This window comes from Ambystoma mexicanum, chromosome 4p (assembly GCF_040938575.1).
Source record: "Ambystoma mexicanum isolate Mex_15411 chromosome 4p, UKY_AmexF1_1, whole genome shotgun sequence".
Lineage (NCBI taxonomy): Eukaryota > Metazoa > Chordata > Amphibia > Caudata > Ambystomatidae > Ambystoma > Ambystoma mexicanum.
Genome location: NC_090927.1, coordinates 1,108,542,006 through 1,108,555,092, shown reverse-complemented (window position 1 = coordinate 1,108,555,092; position 13,087 = coordinate 1,108,542,006). Strand labels below are relative to the sequence as shown.

The 13,087-nt window shown below is 46.9% G+C and overlaps 1 protein-coding gene across 1 annotated transcript in view; it reads right to left on the bottom strand.

Moving 5' to 3' along the window:
- Window positions 1–10,478, bottom strand: part of ARHGEF33 (Rho guanine nucleotide exchange factor 33) — a 554,915-nt gene extending 544,437 nt beyond the window's left edge. The window contains exon 1 of the mRNA XM_069606701.1: window positions 10,264–10,478. The gene's annotated coding sequence lies outside the window, so the exon portion shown is untranslated. The remainder of the gene's footprint in view (window positions 1–10,263) is intronic.
- Window positions 10,479–13,087: the final 2,609 nt, after the last annotated feature.

Genomic DNA, 13,087 nt, shown 5'->3' with positions numbered 1-13,087 from the left:
AACCCAAACAATCAGAAGAAAAGGGCAGCATACTAGCAGTGGCCTTCCAGTAAAAAGTCACTAAAATTCAAAGCATTATTTTTTAGCCTCGAGAAAAGATCAGATAATGTAACCACGCATATTCTCAGGCCAACCCCATACTTTTTAGGAGTGTAAGCTTATCACGTCTGAGAACCTGTCAAAATCACTAAGAAATTAAATGCCTGTGACAAACAATGTGACCCATGTCCAGTCACATGAACAAGATTCACTTAGTCAATTTAGCCAAACCAATGCAGAATTCTATAACCTCCTTCAGTTGCCATTGATTGTCTGTTCAAGAAAAAAGAAAAACTGAGCCATATAGACCTGACAACTTAGACTAATCTCCAAGATCCCTTGCATTGTGAAAATTCTGGAAACAATAACAATCACCAACTCATTTGTGTCAGCAAAGACAACCGGCTATTACATGAAAACCAATCAGGTTCCCCCAAACAGGGGCACAGTAACAAGTGTATTGTTCAGGGACAAGGACATTCTGAAACCGCTTTCCAATAAAATACCAATAGCCCTCTACCTCCTTGACTTATTTGCTGCGTATGATACTGCCACCGCAACACACTAATACAAAGATTAACAAGCATTGGCAATGGCAACAGTTTGGGCTTTAGTGTAGGTATGGGAAAGGCACTTGCCAGGCACACCCATAGTGGTATTAACTGTTCATTGATCATAGCAGGTGAAAAATGCTGTGAATACCTGGGCATTTAATAGGCAGTGCCTGGCAAAAGCTTAAAACGTATGCACAAGCCAAAACTATTGGCTTAGCCAATGCTTGTTTTAAACAGGACTTCAGTGAAAGCCCCGATGAGTGCATATAAATCGGGTGGCTGAAGGCAGACTTGGTAAGACCTTTTAATTACACCAGTAGCAGGTTTACAACTCCAATTAAGTCATTAACTCTCAGAAGACTGCTTTGAACAAACATTACCATGCACTTTGAATGCTAAGCCTGATGGTAAGGCTTGATTAAAGCGAGCTGAAAGTGTTCCCATGAGGAGGTGTTTTGGGTGGGAAGAGGCAGGAGTGGGAGGGAATGGCAATAGTGATTAGCATGATAATGGGCAGGCAATGGGTGGGCATATAACCAAACAACACCCACAGACTCTGTGTCCCTCTTCATGTCATTCCTCCCTATCTGTACTACAATGCAATAGTTTCTGCTTATAGGTGTCGCAGGCGACATCTAATAGCCCAAACTAAAATTGTAGGTGGGGATTGAAGATATAGTGCTCAACTGGATTACAAACTATCTTAAAGGCTGTGCCACAGGGGTCAAAATAGGAGATGTCAAATCATCCAATTTCCCCATAATGTGTAGGGTCCCTCGAGGATCCATCCTATCCCCTTCGTTACTGAATATGTACATTAAGATTTTCGCAGACATCATTGAACCTTTTGCTGTGTCTTTTCGACAACATGCAACAAGAAGTTCCCCCTGAACTTGGAAGCTGAAAATGCCAACCTACGTATCATGAAACTACTCCATAGAATCCAGGTCTGGATCATAGAAGTTAATCTCTGTCCCAATGCATCAAAAACAGGGATTACCTTCTTTGGTACCTTCTACTCCACCACTGTTCAAATGACCACCCCTCACCTCTAAGAGCAAGCTAAAAACCCAGGACAAATATTTCACAGTAAAGTTGTACAACAACCTCAAACTAACCCATTGCCACAAACGTCCGACTTCCATCTCCTCGTCCTTCGGAAGATCATGCCCTAAATTGACATGATTCAAAAAAAATGAAATTACCAGAGCACTCGTTCTTTCATGCACTGACTACTGTAACAGCCTCTAGCTGGGTTCGAACAAAAGTCAACTAGAAGATTTGCACTAATCCTAACAAAAGCAGCAAGGTGTGTAATGGGCCTAAAGCCCTGTGTTCATATCCCAACCGGCTTGAAAACCTTCGGTTTGGTTCTGTGGAGAACCAAATTCTTTACAAAGTTCTTAGCCTCATTCCTTGTTTGTTTGGAACATGTGGGCCGAACTATCTAAACTTTTACTTAAACAAAAACAAAACATTAGGAGAGTGTTGATGTACAGACAGAAGAATGATCTACAACTACCCAGGAGGAAGAGAAAGAGGGGTGGAGGTAGATTGCTTGTAGTGTTAGGCCCTAAACACTGGAGCAACTTTCCTCTCAACCTAAAAACAGAACACAGCCTCACGAGATTCAAAAGAAATATGAAACACACCATCACCTGCAAACTGGAAGCCTTCCTCAGCGACAGTACTGTTTGACCCTGATAGCCATGACCCACAGGATCCTCAGTACGTACCTCTACAATGTATAGCTCTTATACAGCCTCCAGTTTGCTCTAGCCATTTCGAATCTATGTGATCGGCGCACCGCCCATAATGTCGACAATTAAATTGCTGACTCCCATTATTGCACGGCACAGTGATCACATAGATCGCTGTACCCTGCATCCCCACAACCGCCTCGCCCCCTACTCACTTACCTTTTCAGCGGCACACCATGAAGTGTGCCGCCGTCTCTCCTCCGACCCTGCAGCGTCAGTTATCGCTCACTAACGTGTGTCTGAGCTGTCGTCGCAGGGTCCTTTTTTCTTTTTGTATTTGTTTACTTTTTTTTCTTTATTGTCCCCGCTACCATCTAATGGAAGCGAGGGACACCCCTGCAAACCCCGAACCCGACTACACCGACAAAGGGGAGCAGGGGAAACACCTGCAACACCCACTCCTATTAGTCAGTGTAGTGTGGGCGTCGCATTGAGGTCACAATTTTCGGGGGAAGACATTTAAATATTATTCCGCCATTTCTTCTCACATCGAACCATCCCGCTTTGGCCTGTGAAAAGTTAATTTACCTGTACCTATTCGGTCTCACCCTGTTAACACATGTCCCGGGAGGATAGCTCCCTGGCAACGTGCTCGTCTTGGAAGTAAGACGACACGAAACCACACAGGTTCAATCCCCGGGTCCGAGCTCAGAAACATCTGGGTATTTAAGTGCGTTATAAAATATGCAACTAAAACAACAAAAAAAAATTGTAACAGTGCCTCGATGCCCCCAGGCTGTGTGAGTGCTTTAAAAAAAAATGCAAATAAATACATTTTTAAAAAACAATAAAATTATTGTTTTGACAGCACAGCTAGAACCTTGAACATATGTAGGAAAGAATTAGCAAAAGGCTTGCTTTCTCTTCCATGCAACTCTAACATATTGAAATGAGTGACAGCATGGGCATACTACCTACCCTCTGCCTGTCTATACACTCTCGGTTGTTTGGAGTTGTATGTACAACCCCTCCCCATCTTGTTTTATAACGTATATTGGCGGTATACCTGGCACCTTGAAGCCTTATTCCAGGGAATACACATTTAATATGCACATTATTTCCGACTTTTAATCAGATATTGGTGCCTTCCATGAATGATATATATGTTGAGCCGTGAATAATAGACTACAGTTTCATTGAATGGAAGTCTTGACGTGCAGCACAATCCTTAGCTGCATGGCTAGCACAGCCCCGGGCATTACCCAGAGTGAATGAAGCTTTCAGAATGTTTCATTACATCACGACATTCTCTACTGTCCTAAGCTATCAAATGAAAAGATTTTGAAAAATAATACTAATAGCTTTTTCGACTTTTTTTTTTAAACCATCACATGGTGTTACTTTCCCTCTGGATATTTACACGGGGGATCACATGCGTCGAGTCACTACAAACAATTTCACCCAGTTGCATGAATGCTGAAGACACGCTACTGTTAGTTTCTTGGCATATAAAACACAGAAGGCATGTGGTTAAGTAATTGAAAACTGCATCGCGGCTTACTGTAACATCCAGCTACAGCACCGACCTCCCTCTAGGAAACAGGGGCTGCCTTTAATATCTGATAAGAACTAGGGGTGTATGGAGAAGCATGTTTAGTATTCGGCCAAACATTGAGTAGTTCATCAAGTATTCAGCCGATGCCGAATGTGAAACCGAATGGTTGTTTTACATAAGAAACCATGTTCCAAAATTAAAAAAAACATGCTTCGAAAAAAATACAATATTTTGAAACATGTGTTCCCATGTTTAGTTTATTTCTCTTCATTTTAATCAACCTATGCAGAGCATTAATGTCAGAAAGGAATGGAATAACAGAAAACAGGCACCAAGTATATGGATGGATGTTTCATGTGCAAACCCAGTGCTGCTCAAACTGGCAGGCCTAACAAATGCAAAGTAGCAGGTTGCATTGAACAAAATGGATACTGCAATGTCCAATTGCCAGAGTGTATCACACACATTGCAATATTTTGTGAGTTCCAGGTATCTTAGGTGTAAAAGGATTACCAAAGCTTCCCTGCACCTTACAATGACATTTATAAATGGTTTCTGTCCATCTGAAGGACACAAGTCAAGAGTACATGTTAGTTGAGTGGACTCTTCCTCCTGAAGAATCCTCACCCCCTAATAAAGTAAACAAGGGAGGGTTCTCTCCGAGAGATGCCAATAGGTTTGGAGCAGTGCCAGTCCCAAGAAGGAACGCCTGACAAGCGCTTGATCCTGCCCAACCTCTACAAGCACCAAGAAGGTACTTGTTTGTTTGGCAGTCACTCAATTCCACCAGATCTGAATCCACGGCCACTTACCCCACCTTCTTCCCGCCACACTAGAGGGTGCAAGGCTCTATGGCTTTTTCCATTTCTGTCACGCCTGAACCCTGCACCCCACAACACCACAGATACAGTGCGCCCTATCTCGGCTGACAGAGAACATTGCTCTCATGACTCACACATTGCCTGCTGTGGCAGAGTGGCCTGTAATAAGCAAGATATCCCAAGATACCACTAAGGGGTGGGAAATGTCGGCCACTTCTTGCACTGCCTGACATGTAATTGACTTGTCCCGAGTTCTATTGACCTCGAAGCGACAGCACGCCTGTTGGAAAGTATTCCAAATTCCAAATATCCACCCCTTACCAATTTCACCAGCATTGCATAGCTCAGTCCAATTCTCACACCAATCTCTCTATACTCCCTCTGATGGACTGGCTCAAAGTGGACAGCAGGAACGTCATTTCACCAAAATGCCAGGGGTAGCGGAAGTGACATCACACAACCCTTGACCTCTGATGAGATCACAGGAAGTGATGTCATTTGACCCCACCCTGAAGTGACATCACAGGAAGGGATAGAACACGACCTTTCACCCATTGACAAAACAGGAAGTGGCATCACATAGCATTGTTCCTAAGTACACTATGGAAAATATGGTTACGCTATCACTGTAATGTGATGTACATTTCATACAATAATGGATCTTCATATGTATGGTTAACATCAGTGTTTATCGACCCATATTACCAAATTACTTTGAATGCAAGCAGAAATCCCAAGGCCAAATGATAATGGTGTGTTATCATATAGCACTTACGCTTAAACGTTTTATATAGAACAAATACACATACAATAGCACCCAACATGTGTTGGTACTCATTATCAACCTCATAAGGATGAAAGGCTGAGTAGGTCTTGCCGGGATTCATACCAGTAACCTGCAGATCACACACACATCACAGCATCGAACACTCAACCCACTGAGCTATCTTACCAGCTATAGTAAAAAGAGCAATTGCATGTCTGAATGTTCTCAAAGTCAGAAAGCAAATTACACTCTGTAGTGGACACCATTAAACTTGTAAGTGAGATTTAACAGCAGGCCAGTTCATCTGCAGGTCTGGTGCAAAGTTGGCCACATGTCAAGCCTGCATGGATCTACTTCATACGATCAGAGGTTGTCAAAATACATACCACTGTGATGGTTCATAACTGTGTATTAAAGAATTTAGAGTAGCGCAGGGAAAGCAGTGCTCACATATGCCATACTCGGGACACTTGTTACTTCATACATGCAAACAGACATCCTGAACAGCATGCCAGGGTGGTAGGAGAGAGACACGTTACAACAAAGCATTAATTGTGGCACAATGAAATCAAGAGCCACTTTATGTGGTATGGTCAAACATGTCTACACTGTACACAATCTTTTAGGCACAAGGATTTTGTCAAGTGACAAAGGACACCGCAATGGAATGTCTTGTAAAGATCATAACAGACAACGGCAGAAAAAAACATGCTATAACTGCAACTTGCGAAAAGCAAAATACATAGCCCGAAATGAACGCTTATTCTGCATTAAATGCTTTCTGGAAGTTTTTGTCTGCATTGTGAATTTTAAAGAACAGACTAAATCAGTGACTCACCCCCTGAAGTGTGCCTGAAATAACCTTTTCATGAGTTTAGCAATGATTGTATAGAATTCCAGAAAGAAAAATTATTTGTTATTCCTGTTCTTTCTTATTTAGGGTCACTTCTCAAAGTATTACACTTGTGGAACCCCCTGTTTTTTAAGAGGGCTGAACAAGAAAGCCAGCCACAGCCCAAGAGCTTCCATTAAAAAAATGTGTTTTTATTTTGTTGGAGTAGCAAGGGGGACCTCAGGGGTAGCATGTCAGACAACAGGAGCAGTAAGGGAGACCTCAGGGGTCGCAAACCCGGCCCCAAATGCCGTCCCTGGGACTAGGAGTGATTTCCCGACATGAAGCACCTCTGAGAGACCTCTAAGCAGAGGTGTTGCTGAGGTGGGGGGGAGGGGCGCTCAGGGGGCTGTAGCCCCTGGTCTTTTGGTTGTAGCCCCGGATAGAAGCTCCAGAGTTACAACCAAAAAGGCTAGCTAGGCCTCAGTCCCGACAGTCCCAAAATTAGCCGTAGCCCCAGAACTTTTCCAGACCTAGAAACACCCCTGCCTCTAAGGCAAGGGCATGTCCCTCTGCTTGACATACCTCCAGCTGTACTGGTCTCCACGACCTGTTGTGAATAAGCCATGCTCCACTCTCACTCAGTCACCACTCATTTCCAATGCACAAACATATGCACCTTGATCTAATATGTACCCAGGAATGCTGCCAGGCAATGTTTCATTCCACCCCCTTGCAATCTGCACCCCATATTTGCCTCCCTGAGTCGTTATATTGAATTCACATGAGAACATTCGTCAGGAGCCAACTAGCTTATTTTCAGCCGGAATTCGGGTACACCCCTAGTAATAACTCGTTGTTGGATGGGTAGCTCAGGCAGTGGTGGAAATGGAAAAAATCTGGTGGGGGATCCCACAAGGCCCGGGATGGGGCAGAGTTTTGGGAGTGGGCAGTGTCTGAGGAGGCGGGGTTTAGAGGGGGCAGAGCTGGCAGGTGACCTCCGATCAAAGGAAATGTCCAAAATAACAGTTTAAAACAGCACAATTTCTTTAATGCTGCTTCTTTTCAAGCTATATATCAATTCCACTTTAAACCATGGCGCTGGTGCACCCAAAATAGGATATCATTACCACTTGAAAACCACTTGGGGTCCCATCATCTGATGAGATGTGAAGGCAAGCAGCAAGCACTGGGGTAGGACTTCCAGTCAGGATTAAGGACAGAGCCTCACTGAGCTGCGCAAACCCTTTCAACTAAAAGAATTGAAAGGCCCTGCCACTATACCTATGTGAAGGCTAACCATAACACCACCTACCTTGATCCATTGATGCCATGTGCCGGACTATTTGAAAAATTGGTGCCAGGCAAAAAAGTAGAGGCCACGGTTAGGGAGTTGACAACCCATGGTGGTGTATGGACCAGACAGACACCGTTGCATGGGGAAAGTCTGCCACGCCCCTGGACCATCCTAAGGGGCTAAGAGAAGGATCACTGGGGACAAACACAAGGAGCCCCACTGTTGGCAATTGCTTCCCTGCACTGGTAAGCAAAGTGCCCTGTTCCCAGGCACTCCAGTGGAGTCAGTGCTGAGGAGCAAATAGGAGACAATCATAAGGCTGGAATAGAACACTGCCTGCAATTACAAAAGCTTTATTTTTGTTCTCTTTTTTTACTGCCTGGCTAACATTAGTATTGGCAGAACGTAAAACCACCCAGCAATCGGTGGTGAAAGTGTAGGGAAATAAATAGTGGAACTATGTTCCCTACTGGCCTGCACCCGCACGGCTCTCCACAAACCCCACCGCCGCCCCCTCCCCCGCACAATTCAAACCCCAAAACACATGTGCCTGCTGTTTAGGGAAACGTTCAGTGCAGTGCAGTCAGAGCCGGCCTTAGGGAGGGGGGACGAGACGGGCGACCGCCCGGGGCACCACGCCCCCCAGGACGCCTTTTGCCCCCACCACGCCAGCTCAGAGGAGTCTTTCAAGGGCTCCCCCAAGCTGGCGTTGTGGCAGAAGGCGCAGCAGGTGGCCTTTTACCGTAAAATGTGCCCGTGGCAGGGGGGTGCATTTAAATGCGCCCCTCTGCCACAGGCACTTTTCACAAGAAAAGGCTAGCCCCACACCACGCCAGGTCCGGGGAGTCTTTCAAGGCTCCCCCGAGCTGGCGTGGTGGCAAGAAGGCATGGCAGGCGTCTCATTGCCATTGATGAACCCGCGGCGGCGGGCTCATTCATAGGTAATGGGGTGCTAACGCGCCCTATTTAAACTCCTCGCTGAAGCGAGAAGGTTAAAAAAAAATAAAAATAAAAAATAAAAAAAGTGGCCCCTCCTGGCCCCGCCCCCTTCCGCCCCGCCCCCTGTTAACCAGTGGGGCACGGTGGGCGAGCGCCAATTCGCCCAGGTCGCTGCTTCCCTTAAGGCCGGCCCTGCGTGCAATGCACTGAAAGTGCAAGTTTCAACTTCATTCTAACCTGAATTTTGCATTAAAAGCAATGCTCTGTGCGAGCACAAAGAGTAATCTACTCTGTGTGCACTGTCCTCTCACGGGCAGATTAAATCTGCCGGGCCAATGAGGGTGGGGGCTGGGCTGCTCGGAGCAGATTGCTCCGAGCAGCCCAGCCCCCACCTTCATTGGCCCGGCTGTGAAGTCTGTGTGGCTGTGGTGTCTGGGCGAAGAACAGGTAGTGAGAGTGCAGGGCGGCCTTCCTTAAGAAGGCCTGTTCCAGTGTCCTGCTGTTGTGTACACCTAGGGGGCGGAGCCAGAAGAGCGCTCATGGCAGCAATGAGCTGCTCCTCCCCCTAGGCCATGCCATTGCGGGAGTTTTTTTTTTTCATCGAAACCCAGCTGGAGAGGTGTTTGGTGTTTGGGCGGCTGACTCTGGCTGGATCCCGAGATCCGACTTCACATCTGGTGCCGGATCTCGGCCCAATGACCAGCACTGAGCTCAGGTTAAATGCACTCAGAAAAGTACCGTGGCTATTATTCCTCAAACACCAGTCGGGACGACTCAGCTTTTCATCCTCCCAAGGTTGGCAAATGGGAAAATACCATGAGTTGGTAATAATGGTAACAGAGATGAGAATCTTGAGGAAACTGAAGTACCATATAAAAGACACTATATGATTAATATAGGCGCACACACCGCATCACATCTAATCGTTTTAACCATTTACTTTAATTGCTTTTTTAAACAAATCAATAATCCTGTTAACCTCGTTTACAATTAAAATGTAGCCCTTCGGGCAACCCATCTGTTCGCCAAAATGCACATTTTCTGGCAGTGTGCTGTAAGTAGCAGAGCACACAGCACTCCCTTTACTGGCTGTAAAACAGTTCACACCCGAAGATTTGGCAGTGTATGTGGGAGAGAAACTGGCAGCCAGGCACTGCCCATCACGAGAGAGTTTCAGAAGCACACACATGGATGGTTGCAATGGACTAGAGGGATAGATAGACAGATGAACAGGCCCAAACTTCGATAGATAGAAGAAAAGATACATACACAGAGACAGACCCACACATAACTAAATAGAGACAGCTAGACAGAGAGATGGGAAGATAAGAGACGGGAGAGGGGATTTAGGAATCCTCTATGGCGTCATCTGTCTGGATGCCGTTTCCCTCTCCTGCATTGTCACCTCTAGTTGCGGACGTTCCTTGTGTTATCTATTTTTCTATCGATCTCTCTCTATCTAACCTGGCAGGATCATTGTTTTATTACACGTCTCGCTTCTACAGATTCTGTTTGCGTGAGATCTCCCCAAGCTATAAAACGAAGTCCAGTTTTAACCAAACTTTGCCAAACTGAAAATCCGTTTCAGGGCACGTGTCTTTTCGTGGATATGACACGAGCCGAAAAACAGGGCAATTCTTCATTTCGCTACCACACTCTCAAGATCCAATACTGTACTTTGTAACTGGAAACTAAAAACAGACTCGATGTTCAATAAGGAGCAGGCAAAAATGTGTAATCACGTGACTTGTGGTCCTTACCGCACGGGCCACTCTGGCGACGATGTGGCGCAGCTGAGGTGACAGAACTGGCAGGCGAAGATGCGGATGGGCGCCGGTAGTTGGAGGCGGGAGAAGGCCAGCTGCGGAGTAATGGCTCCAGGTGTGAGAGGCGCGTCCGGGGCTAGTTGTATAATCCTGTGACCCTGTCCCAGCGCCACTGCTGCCCACTGCCCGCCACACCGTCTCCGAGAGCCGCCTGCCTCCTTCGCTGTCTCCAGCAACATCTTCAGCGCCAAGGGCTGTCCGAGGGGAGGGGCCGCCGAGTCACAAGGGCCATGTGAAAGATGTACCCGTTTAGGCACACGAGCAATTGTTTTGTTCTTTTGGGACTAAAATGTTAGACACCTTGGTGACTGCGTGAGAAAGGATGTTTAACCACTCATTAAAATTAAATAGGGCAGCTCTGGACGGAACTCGGTGTAAGCTGCCTGTTGGTGAGGTTTCTTTTTAATACTGACATAATTTAATAGCTACTGAAAACGTTACCACTGCTTTGTGTCCTAATACAGTGGTTTCTATCACACGTGCTGTAGTAACAGGAGTTATAATTGCCCATTTAACAGTACTTAATATGTCGACCTCAGGCGGCTGAAGGGGTGTGTGGATTCGAACTTTTCAAGCGCAGGCCACTGGGAGAATGGGTCCTAAATTAGAGTCTGTCCGCGTACATTTAGTTGTAAGTCAGTCTGAGTACATTTTTGAAACCGCTTTAACTTAATAACCTCTCTCTCTCTCTCTCTCTCTCTCTCTCTCTCTCTCTCTTTTGTCCACCGAGCAGCACCAGCACCTCTGCCCCAGGCCCAGCGGCATGCACGACATGATGGAGGGCCTGGGGGGTTAGGCGCGGGGTGGGGGACAAACGGCGTGAAAATAAGGGGAGGGGCAGCCGAACGGCGCCCCCACCCTTAGAGTCAGCCAGGGAAGGACAATGGCAGCGGAGGATAGGTGTGAGGTAGTAGCAGCAGAGGGGCGGCAGGAAATCCGGCCACCCCAAGGCACAGCAAAGAGGCAGGGGGGTATAAGAGACCCCAACGCTAGGCAGGTAAGCACAACCAGGCCAAGGAGCTCACCTCACTCGGGTAGGCTCCAAAGACCTGGCGAAGAAGGATAAGGAAACGTTTTTGCCTCTGCAGGCTTTTTCGTTATCCTGTTTCCTATTACTGAGACAATTTTGCCTCTGCGGGCTTTCTTGTATTCAGATAAGGCAGTAGCAGCGGAGCGGCTCGTCAGGAGAACAAGGACTCACCTCTTCTTTGGACGGCGGCCACGGATGAAAAACCCGATCCAGGGAAGCGAGGAGACAGCCATCTGGCAAGTAATCAGGAGTTCGGCGAGCAACAGTTGGAGGCGTGGAGGCGGTCGGAAGACATCAGGGAAGTAGCTGCAGGACCGCCGAGAGCCGGGGACAACAAAGATCACAGAAGCGGGCGTTCGGCGTCGCAGAAGCCCGCGAAAGCGAAAGGAGCAGAAGAGCGGGAGAGACGCGACGGTGAAGGGGCGTGGCCTGCAACGATAGGAGCGGCGCGCTGAGTTAAAGGGACAGACCGCCCAGAAAAAGAAGGGCGGATTAGCTCAGTTGGTTAGAGCGTGGTGCTAATAACGCCAAGGGCGCCGGTTCAATCCCCGTATTGGCCACTTTGTCCGCCTATTAACCCGAAAGGTGGGGAAAGACAATATAAAACCCAAAGAAGCACCGCGAGCGACCATTCCCCCCAACGAAAACCCGGAGAGTGGGTGCATAAGAAAATACCTTTTTGCAAGGAAGCAGGATGGCGGAAGAAAGGGCGAAAAGGGCAGAGGAATTCGCGACGTGGGCCAAAAAAGCGGCAAGCGAATATGGAGCAAAATGGGTGCAGGAGGTGATGCAGAAGGAGGGCAAGGCAAGGGCAATGTCGCCTCTGCTACTTGAGGACTCCAGCGGCAGCGAAGAGGAAGCAAGATTACCACCAGGCCAGAAAAGGGCGAGAGAGGTGGCAGGAGGATCACAACAACAAACAGAGGAGCCAAAGAAAAAACAAAAGAAAAGCAATGATGAAGGTACTGTAAAAATCAATAATGCAATGGGTAACAAAATTTTAAAAATGTTGAAAACATGCGTCACGGCTCAGGGTAAGTCGCCCAGAACCCGTGGAGCAAAGAAAAACAAGCACAGGAAACAGGCAGCGGAAGGGGAGACAACCGAGTCAGGAAGTAGTGGGGACGAGGAGAGGGAGCATTTGAGAGCATGGGTAAAAGGGAAAGGGATAATAAAGAAGAAGAAACAGAAAGTGGTAGAGGGTCAGGGGGAAGGGGGGCCGGGGGCAGCAAACAATATGGTCCCACTAGCGCAAGGAACACCACAAGGCACTAAGGCTGGGCAGGACAGTCCAATAAAAACACAGGGGACAGACACAGAGATGACGAAGTATGGCAGGCCCACAATCGGCAAAGACACGGCAGGCAGGGCTATGAAGGCACAAACATGGTATATTAGCGAAAAGGTAAAGGAGAAAATATAGAGGAAGGAATTCGTTGATGTATATACTTTGCTAGATTGCCAAAAGAGAGGACAGGATGTAGCCATAGAAGACATAAAAGAAGATGAGAAAAGCTTATTGAAGAGGCCAGCAGTAGCAAGGAACTTTGACAACTGGTTGGCCGCTTTTCAAATAATGTCCAATATCATTTTGCAGAAATTCCCAGAGGACGGGGTAGCATTAGTGACATACCAGCAGAGGGTGTTGAAAGTGTACAAAGCATTTGGGGGGGATGCATGGAAAGAATATGATCATGAATTTAGGAAAGAGATGGACTGCTTTCCCGA